This window comes from Cavia porcellus, unplaced genomic scaffold, assembly GCF_034190915.1.
Source record: "Cavia porcellus strain 051 isolate PalLab524CR breed Dunkin Hartley unplaced genomic scaffold, mCavPor4.1 scaffold_2, whole genome shotgun sequence".
Classification (NCBI taxonomy): Eukaryota; Metazoa; Chordata; class Mammalia; order Rodentia; family Caviidae; genus Cavia; species Cavia porcellus.
Genome location: NW_026947485.1, coordinates 74,425,857 through 74,442,102, shown reverse-complemented (window position 1 = coordinate 74,442,102; position 16,246 = coordinate 74,425,857).

Below are 16,246 nucleotides of genomic sequence, written 5' to 3'. Positions count from 1 at the left end.
CTAAAAAAAAGAGTACTGAAATATATACCAGACAGACATAAAAATGACCACAATTCCAAGAACAACAACAGAAAGAAACCAACAGGCAGAGCAAACAATTAAACATAGGAGTACCAAATATATATATATATATATATATATATATATATATTTATAATATGCATATAATTTTTATCTTAATTGTACCTCCATAATAGTAATCATTCATACCTCATAATTTTAACACTGAGCATCAGTTAAAATTGTAAATCAAACAATAACAAAACAAGTATACTGAACCTGCTGTGTGCCAGGCACTAGGTAATACACATTTAAAATTCACAGTATCAGCTCTACAGGACAAGTAGTGATCATTGTGCCCATTTCTAAAGGAGGAAGCTAAATTGTAGGCCACTTCAATTATCTGCCCATGTTTGCAGAGGAATGGAGCTGAGTTTTATAGTCAGGTTCTAACTGCAGAGACAGTGTGGAATTCTAGCATGTTTGACTCCCAACAACAATGATGAGGATTGTATTTTTTTAAAATCAGTGTTACTCTTTCCTCTTAAAAGTTCAAAACAGCATTTCACAGAGACAGAACAAATGAACACAAATGTTCCAGGGGAAAATGGTATAAATAAATAGGTGATCTGATTTATTTATCATTGTGGGTAGATGCCAGTCAAGGGGGAGCTATGAATCTACTCCTGAGAATAAGCTATAAAACAAAAGGGGAATGCATGGGAATCCCTTCATCCAAACCATCTGAGAATCTTAAGAGGGTTTATAAAGACATCTAGATAGATCCCAACCTAATGCCTGATATGGCATTTAATGCTTAAGCACACCACAGCTCTGTGTTACCCAGGAAAACATTTCAGACAGCTCTAAGTTTCTGCTTATATCTTGCTTACTGAATTGAAATAAACATCTTGCTTGAGGAAACATAAAGTAGGGGAAGGTGAGACCTCAGGAATTAGAGCTGTTAGTAAAACAGGCCGCTGCAAAGAATGATGTTAGAAAAGAAACTTGCGGTTTACCCAGGCAATCATGTCTTTCTGCATCAAATCAAAGTGTAAACATACCTCCTACAAGACTGTCTATCAAAATACAGCAGCAGACCACATCCCTGTTGCTTGAATGCCTTGCGGGAAGGCGGAACAATGGCAGATCACAGACACAAAGGGACTATTTGGAAACTTCCATTGCTAGCAGCTCACAAGTCATTCTTTGAGGTCACATCCTGTAATCTTAATAGAAAATTAATTAAGAGGATGCTTCAATGCCAATTAAATGCATTGTTTAAAAATAACTATTTGTTTATAACCATTGAAGAGTGTCCTTGTGAAGCAGAATCTTGCTGTCCATTTTCAAGCACTTGATTAATGTCCTTGCTCCAGAGTAAACATATCTATATAAAAAAGATGAAAAATATTTCAAAACTTTTTATCTTATGCTTAAACTTTGGTAATGGGGATGGTTTGATAGATATATGGCTATCCTTAAACTTGTCAGGATGTGTACATTAAATATGAACAACTTTTTGTATGTCAATCTTACCTCAATAAAATGGTCTAAAATGTATGTTGCAGGTCATTGTACTTGGCATTGTACTTGGCAATGCAAAACTGTGACCATTTATTTAAAAAAGACTATCATAGTAAATATTGAGGAGAATATTAATTATATAGTTTCCCCAACAACTCATCCAACCTTACCTGGAAAATTTTAAAAAGATAAAGTACTTATACAGAAACCAAATATAAAGTGCTCTAGTGAATCATTCTAGACCAGTATGTTTTTCAAGAATTTTAAGCACATTCTCAATATCATTCTGAAGCAAATTGTGTAAATCTTTTATTTTTATAAAGCTTCATTAAAATTTACTCTTTTTAAAGATAAAATTAAGTGGTATTTAGTACATTTTATGATTTTTTTGAGTGTATCTTGTAAAAGGCTTGGACTACATTTACTTGTGCATGTGAATTCTTTCATTGGTTTCTTCTGTCCTTAGGTTGCTCAGTTTTACAGAATTCATCATTTTTGCTTGGTAGATAGAAATTCCTCAAAATTTCCCCTTCTAGATACCTTCCTGAAAGTTAAAAGCATCATATCAGTGATATTTGCATAGTATGTTTATAGCAGCATAGTTTGTAATAATTAAATCTTGGAAACAGCCCAGATGCCCCTCAACAGATGAATGGATAAAGAAGATGTGGTATTTACATACTGTGAAGAAGGGTAAATTGTCGATGTCCGCTCCCGGCCGGCAGGAAGGACACACGACAAAGTCTGGCAGTGGACAACCTTTTCTTTTATTTTTCTTCTCCGTACAGCCTGCCCTGGGATCGCTCCCAGCCGAAGCCTCCTTTGGTCCGCTCCCCGCGGCTCCTTCTGGGCTTTTACTTTTGGGCTTCTTCTTCCCCCCCAGGGGTGGCACCAGTATATATACGGATACAGTGTCCAATCATGTTAAAGTAAGCAAGGCAAGCTGATTGGCTAACATCATCAGTTGCCAGGCAGACTATATTGTTGAGCGGGTTGCTTACGCGGTAAGCAGGAAACTAACGTGCTCGATGGGAGGGGTAATCTACCTCAGGCTTTACTCTTTACTACAGGCCTCACGTCCGCCAAGTAAGGCGACCGGGCTCGGGGCTGCGGCTCCCAACATCTCCCCCTTTTTTATTTTTTTTATAAATGTGCGCATCGTAGCCCTTCCTGGACTGGGTGCAGAGGCTTATGCCCTATGTGTAGGCCCACCGTAGGTCCTTGGCTTAGACCCTGGTCGGCCGTCCCATGGTCCGCCAAGGCCCTGAGGCCCTCGTCCTTTTTCTAGGGCCAGGCACAAACTGGACGGAACCTGGATGCACACAAGCTTGCACTCATTTTCTCTCCGTAAAGAAATCCCCTCGGAGAGAAATTCAGACCTGGGCAGCATCTAACAGTCCAGCGGCTTACGTGCAGGATGGGGTAGGGCCTGGCTTAGGTTGAGTCGCACCGGGGGAGTACGCTCTTACCCGTCATTGACTCTCCTACCCAGCTATGTCATAATTTTTTAGAGGAGGAGTGTGGGAAGCTCACCACCCCTAGACTCGGTCGTAGGCTAGGCGAGCGAGCCATGCATATGCCTGAGGATCTTCTTGTCCATTTCGGGCTACCGCTATTTCTATTCATCTTGTTGGTTGGTCTGTGATGGATCTCCGGTAGGGCAGGTCTGATCTTCAGTCGAGGGCTTTGTCGCCCGTGTCAGTCTCTCCGGTACCCACAGTGGTTCTCGTCCCGATTCCTGTGGGAAAACACAAACCGCGCCTCGGTTCCAGCTGACCACTGGATCCGGGCCCATCCATTGTCCTGTCAGGACATCTTTCCACTTCACCCACCCTTTATGGTTGGGGGAAGGGTTGCAGTGCTCCACGGCTGGGGAGCAATTATCATTATTTAAATTTAAAAAATTGTGTGTGAATAGTGCCATGGATAATCGTGCCTTTGGGGCCAGGCCTTGGCCTACTCCCCCTTTTTGTTTTTGTAAAATTTCTTTGAGGCTTCTATGAGCCCTCTCAATGATTCCTTGACCTTGGGGATTGTATGGGATACCATGTTTTAATTGAACCTCCATCATTTTGCAGAACTCATTGAAGGCTTTGCCTATATAGGCTGGTCCATTATCAGTTTTTAATATTTTTGGTTTGCCCCATGCGGCCCAAGCCGCCAGGCAATGATTGATCACATTAGACACTTTTTCACCTGTTTCTGCTGTTGCAAATATGACGTGAGAACAGGTGTCTGTGGAAACATGAACATATTTAAGAGTCCCAAACTCCTGTATATGTGTGATGTCCATCTGTCAAACATCACCAGGGATCAAACCTCGAGGGTTTACTCCCATCGGTATGGCAGGTTTGTATGTGGCACAGGAGTCACATAGTCGCACGATATCTCGTGCATCTGCTCTGGAAACATGGAAATGGTTTGCTAGTGTCCTGGCATTGACATGAAACTTATCATGGAAGGCACGGGCTCGCTCGATTGGTGTTAGTAAGGTAAAAATCCATAACGGGCGAGTGGCAGTATCAGCAGCCGCATTCCCCTGTGCCATGGGCCCCGGCAGGGATGTATGTGCTCTTATGTGGGTGGTGAAGACCTTATGGTGTCTGTTCTGAAGCAATGTCTGGATAGACAGGAACAGCCCAGCCACTGTGGAAGTGGATCTAATTAAACCGGCAGTCTCAAGCACTTGCATAGCATTGACCACATACCTAGAATCGGAGACAATATTAATGGCTTCTGAGAACCGTTCAAGAATCATTTTAACGATCTGCAGTTCCACCACCTGAGGCTGATCAGGTTCAAATTGTATGGTAACCGGGGGCTTGCCTAGGATCACATAGGCGCCTATCCCCGTCTTGGAGCCATCTGTGTATATTGTAGTTGCTGGGACTAATGGCTCAGAGGCAGTAACCTTTGGAAAAATTATAGGGTGCTGAGTGACAAATGACAAGATAGGGTCTTTAGGGTATTGATTGTTTATATTTTCATGGAAAACACATCTCAGAATGGCCCATGTATCTATGCAGGCAGCCAGGGTCTTGATCTGGCTGGCGGTATAGGGTACTCGGATGGCTTGTGGTCCTGAGCCAAAATGTTGGACAGCTCTATCATGTGCTTCAAGGGCCAATGAAGCGACTGCCTCTGGGTAATGCTCTATGACTTTTGTAGGTGAGACCTTAGGGTGTATCCACAGTAATGGTCCTTTCTGCCAAATCACCGCTGTGGGCTGTAGACTAGTCTGTAGCAAACAGACATCAAAGGGTCGCCCTGGTTCAATTCTGTGTAAGGTAGCCCCACCTAAGGCTTTTTCCACTCTCTGTAAGGCAGCTCTTGCCTCAGGAGTGAGCCTCCTGTGGGAGGCTATATCTGGGTCTCTCTTTAGAAGGTCGAACAGGGGTTTGAGATCTGAATTTGGTATATGTAAATATGGCCTAATCCAATTAATGTCTCCCAATAGTTTTTGCATGTCATTTAGGGTCCTAACGCCATCCGTCCTAATGGTGACCTTCTGTATAAGTCTGGAGGCGACACTGAGGTCCACACCTGCTGACCCAGGGGTGGCCCTTGTTGAAGGCTGCCATCCTGAGCTGTCCTGTCTCTGGGGCGGGGGCCCGCCTGTGAAGGGGGCCCCCTCTGGCCGTTTTTTGGCTCTCTAGCATCTCGTCCACAAATACGGTTGCCCTGAGCATCAAAGACCGACCTACACTCCTCAGCTTTGTGTGATCCCCTCTTGCATCGCCTACAAACATATGGTTCTTCATTCCTAGGGCGAGGCCTAGCATCTGCATTGTTTGGGCAATGACGTTTAATGTGTCCTGGCTCCCCGCAGGCAAAACACCCTTTAGCCTTACATTCCCCTTCTAACCCGCGAGGTCCCCTCTGCTGTACAGCCGTGGCCAGGAGAGCAGCCACTCCCGAGTTGGAGAGCGGCCCCCCTATCTCTCTACATATCCTAATCCAGGCGTTGAGGTCCTTGTTTTTATGAGGAGCTATCGCTGCCTTGCACTCCTTTGTACATTGCTCAAAAATCAGCTGCCTTACCAGCGGTCGAGCCACTCCCGGATCAGAAAATATCTTATCGGCAGCATCTTGCATTCGGGCCACAAAGTCAACAAATGGCTCTGTGGTACCCTGAATTACTGGGAAAGAACCCTGCGACTCCTTATCGAGCGACTTAGGCTCCTGACAGCTGGTCTCTTTGGCCTCCTTGCCATTCAACTTTCCCTCGTCCTCGGAGTCAGACGACTCCGAGGCTAGAGCCCCGTCCTTCTCCTTAGCATCTTTGTTCCCCTTAACGGGCCCCTCTCGGGAGCTCCCTGACTGGGCCTGCTCAAATACCCTGCGTACTTTTGTAAGCTCTTGAGAGCTTTCTCCACAACCACCCTCGCTCTTAGTGTTGCTACCTAGCATGTTTCCCATCTTTTAATATGTTACTCACCGCGTGAGGCCCAAGGAATCCGCCACTTACGCGTGAGCCTGAGGGGAGTCTAAAAGCCCTGTAGGTGCGCGCCACCCAGAGCCCAGGCTTATCCCCAACTCACCTGTCTCGCAGCTCTGTACTGGAGCGTTGTCCGCTGTCACGTCTCTGGGGTGATCAGTCCCCGTGCGGGCCTCCAAATGTCGATGTCCGCTCCCGGCCGGCAGGAAGGACACACGACAAAGTCTGGCAGTGGACAACCTTTTCTTTTATTTTTCTTCTCCGTACAGCCTGCCCCGGGATCGCTCCCAGCCGAAGCCTCCTTTGGTCCACTCCCCGCGGCTCCTTCTGGGCTTTTACTTTTGGGCTTCTTCTTCCCCCCCAGGGGTGGCACCAGTATATATACGGATACAGTGTCCAATCATGTTAAAGTAAGCAAGGCAAGCTGATTGGCTAACATCATCAGTTGCCAGGCAGACTATATTGTTGAGCGGGTTGCTTACGCGGTAAGCAGGAAACTAACGTGCTCGATGGGAGGGGTAATCTACCTCAGGCTTTACTCTTTACTACAGGCCTCACGTCCGCCAAGTAAGGCGACCGGGCTCGGGGCTGCGGCTCCCAACAGTAAATAAGTCATTTTTAGGTAATGGGTGCACCGTGAGGCCATTATTTAGTGAAATAAATCAGACACACAAATTTGAACATCACATTGTTTCTCTGGAGTGAGAAACACAGATGGTAAATAAGGAGCAAAATGGAGGACAGATACGGGGAAGTAGGAAGAATATGTTCAAATGGGAAGGGGAACAAGGAAGGGAGGAGGAGGAAGGGAAAGGAGGAAGGAGATAAAAAAGAATGGAAGAAAAAATGGGAACAAAGCTTTTGTAAATGGGGAGAAAAAATTGAAGAGAGAGAGAGGGAATGAGAAAAAAAGAAGAATTAAGATACAGTAATACTTTAGTTCTCAAATGCTTCTTTTCACAACCAATTTGGTTCACTAAGCCATTGGCAAAATTTGGTTCCCTTTCACAAACTCCACATCAGGTGAGGCATATGACCACAGACATCTTTCCCAGAATTGTGGAGCAAATTAAGTTTATGAACTGAGGTACTGCTGCATATATGATACAGGTCCAGATACCCGAAGATGACTGTGATCATGATGTCTGGCAAATTTGTACCAATAAAAGGAAAAAAGTTCAGTGTTCCCAAAGTTGATGGGATAGGGCAGGGTGCATGCGCAGAGTGCAGAGACTTCTTATGACAGTGAAACTTCTCCATGACACCATGATGATGGGCGTGAACTACAAAACTAAGTGTGTAAAATGTATACATTGGGTGTGAACCCTAATGTAAATCATGGGCGCTGATGAGGATATATCAGTGTAGATTTGTTCATCATAGTAAATGCACCATCCTGGTGGCAAATGCTGCTCAGGAGGGAGACTGCCCTGCTGCAGCAGCTGTTACCTGGGAGACCTCTACACCTGCCACTCAGTATGGCTGTAAACTTAAAACTGCTTTAAAAATGTCTATTAAAATAGTGAGCTATGGGATTGGGGATTTTGCTTAGTGGCAGAAGCGCCTGCCTGGAAAATATGAGGTCATGAGTTTGATTGCTGGTACAAAAAAATTAGTGAACTATTCAGCTGAACATTACACATCAGCAAAATCTGATGCACAGACATTTTGTGTGCCGTTTTATCTACTTCCATTATCGGTCTCGCACAATATCTGTGTAAAAGGAGGAGGTTGGCATTGAGAGCTCTTATGCCACTTGTAGAAGGTTCCATGGTACAGCTCTAGTTTCCAGCTTGTTCTAAAAGTTGTGCCTTATAGATACTTCCTTATCTGCATCCTGAAACCTTCAGAATGATTGATGAACAGATTGGGCACACTGTCACAAGGGATCTGGACAGGAAACAGATTAAATAAGAGCCTAATGTCTGACTTATTCAGAGGAGGCAGGTGCAAATGATGTGTTTTAAAAGTGATAAACAAAACTACTTTATGGTTTTAAAACTGTAAAACTATATAAACTCACAGAAATAGTCCCAATAAGAATATGCGATTGCTAACCAAGTTCATGGGGATGATTGGTATGTTCTACCAAGTACACAAATCTGTAACTTTTGCATTGGAATTGGAGCATTTCCATCCAGTTCTTAGATTCAAATAACAAATCATGGCTGAATTCAGTGTATGAAAAAAAACCAATTCGGGGCTGGGGATTTAGCTCAGCGGCATAAGCGCCTGCCTTGCAAGCAGGCAGTCGTGAGTTCGATCCCTGGTACCGATAAAAATGAAAAAGACCAAAAAAAAAAAAAAAAAAAAAGAAAAGAAAAAAAACCAATTCAATGAAACCTAAGTGAGACCCACAGCTCCCACTCATCATCTTACATATTGAGTTCCTGCATTCCATAGTGCCTGCCAGTTGCCTAGCATCCTTATTTCGATGTTTGTATTTTTATATTGTTTAGTTCAATTCTTTGTCTTTAATTATTTTGCACATTGTTCTTTATAGCCTATGTCCAATTGCCTTGTTATCTGAAGTTCCTGTTGCTTGTTATGTTTGCTTGCAACATTACTTAACTCCTCAAAGGATTCGCAGTTCTCTACTGTGAGCTCATCTTTAGGGAGGCTCAGTCATCCTCCCTGGTGCAAGTGAGGGCAGGTCTGTATGGCCCAGGATAACTTTTTGATTTAGATGACTGTGGACTAAGAAGAATGAAATGTGAAGTTTAACCTGAACTCTGTGTCAAGAGGAGGCCAGAGATAATAAATTTTCATGTATTTCCTTTCTATCAGCTTTGTGTCATCAGTTTATGTAAGTGGGTGCATTTTTATTTTGTGTACCTTTTACTGAACACTTTGTCTCTGGGAAAGTCTTTGTTTTATGTAGAAGTGCCAAAAGTCTGCTCTGCAGTCTTATCTGGCATTAGAAACCCAATGCAATCCTATCCCTAGGGCCCCAGGGTCAATAGTGCCTTCTAGGTGCAGATGTACATTTTAATGATGCTTGATATTTGTCACTAATGCTCCCAGGACCTCACTGCTAAGGGGGTTGGGGGCATCTCCTTCACCATGCTGCTGGATTCTAAACATCCTGTAGCACTGGCTGTGTGAGTTCAGTAAAAGTCAGCGGGAAGAACTCAGGTTGGTAAAGTTTATTATCTGCCTCACTGAGCACTCTATGAAAAATATATAAAACTATTATAAATCTAGGACTTTCTAATGACCTGGAAAAAGTCATTGCTTCTTCTTTTCTAGGACTTTTTCATATTTGATAGTAAATAGCATTTATAAATAAATTGAAGATGCAACAGTAAAGGAGAGATATTTTGGGTCGAATTTGAAGTCCTTATAAAGCATTTCTCTGTGCATCAGCCTTGATGTCAACCACAAACATAGGTGAGGATCTCACACCATCCTTTGGGACAGTTCTGGTAAATCTGAAAGCATCTTATTACTTTGGGGAACTTTTTTAGAAGTGGAAATGGAATTAGATCACACTTCCTTGGACATGTTTAGAAAACTGGTCTAGGTTAGTCGTCTTCTAAAAGTCTTTTCAGATTCTATAGACAAGCACAGTTGTTACAGGCAACTTGTTTTACCTAGCATACTGTTCTTACTAATGCATGAAGTTGCAGTTCATGAGAAATTGTGCACCTAAACACATCTGTGAGAGTGAAGTGCTCTGGGGCCATGGACATTGCACTTGTGCTTCTCACATTAGACTTAGAAAATGATTTTACTGTGTCATATTTGCAAAAATGTTACAGAGATGCTGAGCCTTGACTTTATTACTTATTTTTATTTAATGCCATGATTTATTTGATGCATTGGTCAGTAGTTCAACCTCCAATCATCACCCTCTTCAAAAGAGAAGTTCTGTCGGCTGTAGGGAGCGGCAACATTCACATTCCCTGGAATGCATTTTAGCTAAAAGCAAAGTGAAATTGTGATGATTTTTAATTTTCTTCTCCACAGTTTCCCAGATTTCCTATAATGATCATAAATTACTTTTACAAGGGAAAACCTTTCTCTCAATTAACCATTTCCATGGTTGGTGTGGAGAAGGCCTTTCATGTGGTTAGTAAGGTTCCAACCTGCAAAAAGGATTCAGCTATTTTGGAGGATTCACAACACCTCTTGTGTTATCTCTAAAACTTCCTGGAATGAGATGGGGATTCCCAAGATATGTGCACTCTACTTAGGGTCATTTGAATGAATTCCAGGTAAGTCTCAATGGATCTCTTCTCTATAAAACAAAAAGTCAGGTGAAAATAGATGCCAATTAATGGGGCTATACTAGTGGTTTTAGTTCAGTGCTTCTCAAGCAATAATGCACAGATAAATCATCTAGAAATACTGGTTAATACAGACAAGGTGTTATGCATTCAGCTAGGGATTGGGACTGCATTCTGACCAGCTACCAGGCAGTGTTGATTCTACTGGCCCCAAGGCCAGATTTTGATATCCAGTAGAGTCCCTACTTTAGGGTATGACCCAACACTCCTTTCTTGCAAGTGTAAAAGATTTAGAAACAAGTTCAATCAGCAAGCACTAGTTAGATGAGTAATGTGCATCAGTTATCTGGGAGTCTGCATCTGTGCAACTGCTCTGGGCTGTGGGATCATTAGGGGATTAACAAATGATCTCATAATGCAAGTGAACTCGAATGAATAAGGGAATGCATGTCAGTCGTTGATACGTGTGTACTTTTGTGCATTTCTAGTAAACTTTTAGAAAATTCTTGGCCATTTTATTTCATTTTTTTTTTGATGGAGTTGGATTAAAACCACCAGTCCTTTCCCTTGTCTTTTTTCTTCTTCCTTTTTACAAGATCCTTGGTCTCTGCATGCGTGCTCAGTAATAAGAGAAGCCCAGGCCTCCTTTGGGTCTTAAGAAATGCATTATCTATCTAAAAATAGACAAGAGCCCATTGTCTCCTGCAACAGTAAATTCCATGTACTAATCCAGCAGAAAGGGATTCAGGATTTAAAAGATTTATTAGTTTCTGATCTTCTCTGCATGGCAGTTTTCATCTCATTCTGTGATGGATAAATCAAATTAAGCAAAAAAACTGAAATAATTTCTTTTTGAACATACATAAATCTTTGTGATATAAACCTTTGGGTTTCTGGAGGTTTTAGTGAGGAGAAGGAAAAAAATAACTGTTAAGAAACAGATGCCTGAGCTTTTAACAACAAACTCTTAAAAACCCAGGGGTATTAAGGCTGAATGGTAGGAGGAGTGATCCATAATGGGTATGGGTTTCCTCTGGCGTGATGAAATGATCTGAATTTAGACAGTGATGATAGTTGCACAGCTTCATGTACATTAAAAACCAATGAATTGTACAACTTAAAATGGGAACGACAATAACAAAATCCCCCTCTGTGGAAACATTATTTATTCTGTTGGCCAAATTTCACAGTGTAAATTCTCCCACAATGGCCTATTTCTGTAAAAATAAAAGGAAGATCATGATGGAAGCTGCGTTGAAAGAGTTTTTAACCATAGATAAGTGAAGTCATTAGGAGAAGGGGCTTATACACAATTTCAATTGCTGCTTGCAATGTCAGCTTTGGTCATCTCTATGCTTTGACTGCAAGAATCTGCAATGACCTAAAAATCATATTGTGCCCATAGGCTTAGGATGTTTTATTTTATCAACATTTTCCTTCTGTTCATAGTTCTTTATTTTCTGTCAGTCACAGTTCCTGTTCCTGCTCAATATTCTGTAGCTCATATAGGACCTCAGTTTTCCTGCCTTCCTTGGAATTCTGATTCAGAACTACCTGAACTAGCTAGGTGCAGTATTGCAAGAGCATACCCTAGCAGTCAGAACACTGAGACAGAAGGATTGCCTTGAGTTCAAGGTCAGCCTAAACTCAGAAGAGTTCAAGTCTCACAGTGAGTTCAAGGTCAGCCTAAACTACATATAGAGATCCTATATCAAAAATAAAAACCAAAAAAAAAAAAAAACCTCTTCTAAAGCAGAGCTATCTGAACCTCTGTTTCCTGAATTGCAATTCTTATGACCTTGAAATAAAGTCCTTTTCCTTTTTCAATTATTGGAGTTCAATTGATATTTCTATGTCCATGATGATTAGGGAGAAGTTGAGGGATATAAAGCGATCACATCTGCTGGCTCCTAGGGAATTATTTTTGCTTGCTTATTGCTTATTTTTTTTTTCATTCTGTCTTGAAGTGAGTAAGAGGTATCAAAGAGCCTAGAGTGAGTTCCATGAGTTCAACACTTGTTCTTCTACTGATTCAGACATTTGACAATATACTTAGCACTTTCCCATGGAGGGCTCTGAGCTGTAAATTTTATTTTTTTTCAGTACTGGCCTTAGAACTTAAAGAGTACTCAGCTACAGTCCCAGCCCTTTTAAACACTTTATTTTGAGACAGGGTTTTACTAAGTTTCCCCAGTGAAGTTCAAACCTATGACCCTCCTGCGTCACCCTCTTGCATAACTGGGACACATGCCACGTGTGTTGTGAATTTTAAAGTGCCCTAAATGAGCTCTTCTCATGAGACTGCAGTCCAGTTGGGCACACACACACAAACACTATTGTAGAATGTAAACGTGTGTCTGCTGTATCAGAGGGACTGCACTCTGAATTATATTCCCTGGTGTGTGACCCATGCTGGTGGTGATATTGGTGAAGCATCTGTGAAGAGATTGGGGAAGGGAAACAAAGTTAAAAATAATAGTATAAGCAAAGGCACAGAAGCATGAGAAAGATTGGATGCTAAGAAAATAGCAGTAATGGCTAGATCACAGTTCACTCATGGCTGAGATGAAGAGTGACCAGAAAGTTTAGCAGTTTTGCTTTCAAGGTCTTCTAGATTACGCTAGGGGTTTGAACAGGATATGGAGAACCGTTGAAGTTTGTTAAGCAAAGGAGAGACATGCATAGACTAGCGATGCATGGATAGGAAGAAGATATGGGAGATGAAAGAGGCAACAGAATAATGCTGTTACTCCAAGTAAAGATGAATATTCCTATGTTGTGGAATACAGTGGAAGGGATGAAGTAGAGAAATACATGAAGATACAGTTCATAACATCCAGCTGGATGGGCTGGACAGATGGTGGACTTAGGTAACCGGTAAGTGATGATAGTCACACAATGCCTTATGGGTGGCAAGCATGGCAAACACTGAGTGAATATTTATAGAAGACAGAACAAACACCCAGAACAGAGAAGGCAGTGTAACTGCAGGGATGGTATTCAGACTGAGAATCATGGTGACTTGACTTGCATAAAGGCATGTTACTTATTAATTGTGGGATTTTGAGCAAATTTCTTAATATCTCTGAGCTTATCTTGAATTCATGTGCAAAAATAAGAGATTTTGAGGGTTGGTTGGTGGTAGGACTATTTCCCAGTTGGGAGGAGTTAAAAAAATTTACAGCTATTTCTTGTGCTTTTGGAAGGGATTATATTTATTAGAATGCACTAGAATAAAAAAAAAAGGCAGTGGAGGTAAAAATGGAATGTTCTAATTCCAAAAAATAGGCACTAAGTGATTGTTTGTAATGGCTTTGTGTGTACCAGGGGAGCTTATTAATTAATATTCATAGAAAGTCGATTCAAGGGAAGATCCTATGATACCAGAGCAGTTAGAAAACATGAGATGGGAATTCCAAGCAACAGGAAACTGTCCCACAGGAGGGGGATCTTTGGCAGTTTCAAAGTAAAACTGGAAATCAAGCTGTTAAGGTAAACTAATAAAAAGATGCTTAACTTTGCTAGGACTGCATTAATGTAGTAAAAATTATGACTACAGTTTGGAATTTGCAGGCAAAGTTATGGGGGGGGTGAGTAGTTACATGGTTTTTAAAAAATTTTTTTTATTTTAAAGAGATTAAGACAAAAGACATAACAAAGCAGATCAGAACAGAACGATGTAAGCAACACAGTATTTCACCACAAGACAACCTGTAATTAACAGTAACTACCATAATGTCTATTTCTTTGAAATAGTTGAGCATAACTTCACAAACATGATTGATCAGAATGTAAAGTGAAACAGTTATGAAGGGGAACTCATCAGAATTAAATTTCATGTAGTGCTATAAGTGCAGCTCAGTGGTAAAGTCTGATTCCTAGCAACACACACACACACACACATACACACACACACACACACACACACACGCACACAGTCTTGCATAGGAATAGGTATATGAACAAAGTATATGTACAAGCACATGCATTGCAGAGTTTTAAAAAAATAACTCACCTAATTGTCCACCAAGATGGAGTGGTGGTGGCAGACATTAATGGGGAGTTCAATTCATATTTTACTCCTTGTACTTCTTGGTTAAAAATTTTTCGAACAAGAATGCAAACATGTTCAAAATTATAAAAAAGAAAAAATGTAAAGAATTATACCAACGTATTTTAAAAGTTATATCTAGATTATGACTTTTTAGATGTATATTTTCTATATTCTAATAATCTACAATAAGCAGGTATGCTTACAAGCAGGAAAATCAGCATAGAAAGTCTGACTAATATATGTATATTTACATTTATATTTAAAAACATGAACAACAAAAAGTAAACAACTGGGTGGCAAGTATAGATGGTTTCTTTTTCTCCTGTTTTTCTTTCAAGTATTTTGAGATGAATCCCCTATCCCTGCTGGCAACTGAACCCAGGGCTTTGCATGAACTAGAGTACTCTTGTTCTATGCAATCCTGCCATCACTTTCAAAATTTTATTTTGAGGTAGGATCTTACTAAATTGCCCAGGTTGGCCTTGAATTTATGATTCTCCTGCTTCAGCCTCCCCAGTAGCTGAGATTATTATAGGTGTGTGCCACTAAACCCAGCAATGAACACTCATTTCCTTTAAAATTTCGAGAGATTTTTTTAAAATTTAATTTTTTAGTTTTTATTTATTCCTGTGATATGTACAAGATTTACTATAGCATAATTTTAAATCATACCCACATGGACACAAACTCAGGCTCACCAGGAAAGATTTGATTTTAGAGTCCCTTTTTTTAAAATCTAATTTTCAAAAGGCTGAACAAAAAGAAGTAGCTTAGAAATAACCATTTAAAACAAAATGTAGTCAGGTTTATAGCATCTGGCTATAGACAAGGTCTCACTATGAGCTCATTTTGTAGCCCAGGCTGGTCTTGCATTTGCAATGATCCTCCTGCCTCAGCCTCCCAAGTGCTGGGATTATATGCATGAGCCACCATGGCTATGAGAGATTTTTTTTTTTGTACCGAGGATCGAATTTATGACCTTGTGCTTGCCAGGCAAGTGCTTATGCCGCTGAGCTAAATCCCCAAGGCCTTCAAGAGATATTTAAAAAAAAAATTCTTTGCGTATAAATGCCAGATACAAACCAGATGCTATAAACCTGACTATATTTTGTTTTAAATGGTTATTTCTAAGTTACTTCTTTTTGTTCAGCCTTTTGAAAAATTAGATTTAAAAAAGGGACTCTAAAATCAAATCTTTCCTGGGTGAGCCTGAGTTTGTGTCCATGTGGGTATGATTTAAAATTATGCTATAGTAAATCTTGTACATATCACAGGAATCGCCATGTCTTAGACATCTCTTCTAAAATCAGCAGTCCTTCATCCATGTCTGCTCATTGTCCAGTAATTACTTTTCAGATCCGAAAGGAGGATTTAAATATCCATGGATGGGCATAGGCTTCCGAATGGAATTCTGAACTTATGCTGCACAGAGGAAAATGTACTTGAAGGCATGATCTCTGGGCAGACCAGGTCATTAATTTTAGTTTAGCAAAGTCATAAAATAACAAAACAAAATAAATCCCAACCAACCAACCAACCAACCAACCAAACAAACAAACAAACAAACAAAATCAAGTGGCATATCGCATTTTTATTTCAATGTATTTATCATTGCTTCAAGTTTTCTTTAGGGAGATGGTGGTTTATAAGGATGTCATGAAACAGAAATGCTGATCTTTGTTTTTAATTAATTTTATCCATTCTCATTTGCATTTTATTTGTTTCAGCCCTTGATAAGCTTTATCTGAATGAAACAAGAATTCCTTGGGGACTGGGGAGTTACTTTTTTTTTAATTTAAAAATCTACTTGCTACGGAAAGCTTCTCAGAACAAGGATACTGGGGATTCAGATGGATGCATTCTTGTATTAGCTGAAAGCTGCCTTGAGGAATCAGTGGTCACTGAGGATGTGGACAGAAGCATTGGAGCTCCCACCTCACTTCATACCATTTTGCTATCTTCATTCAATTTCTTTGATGACCTCCTAGAAATAGGAAT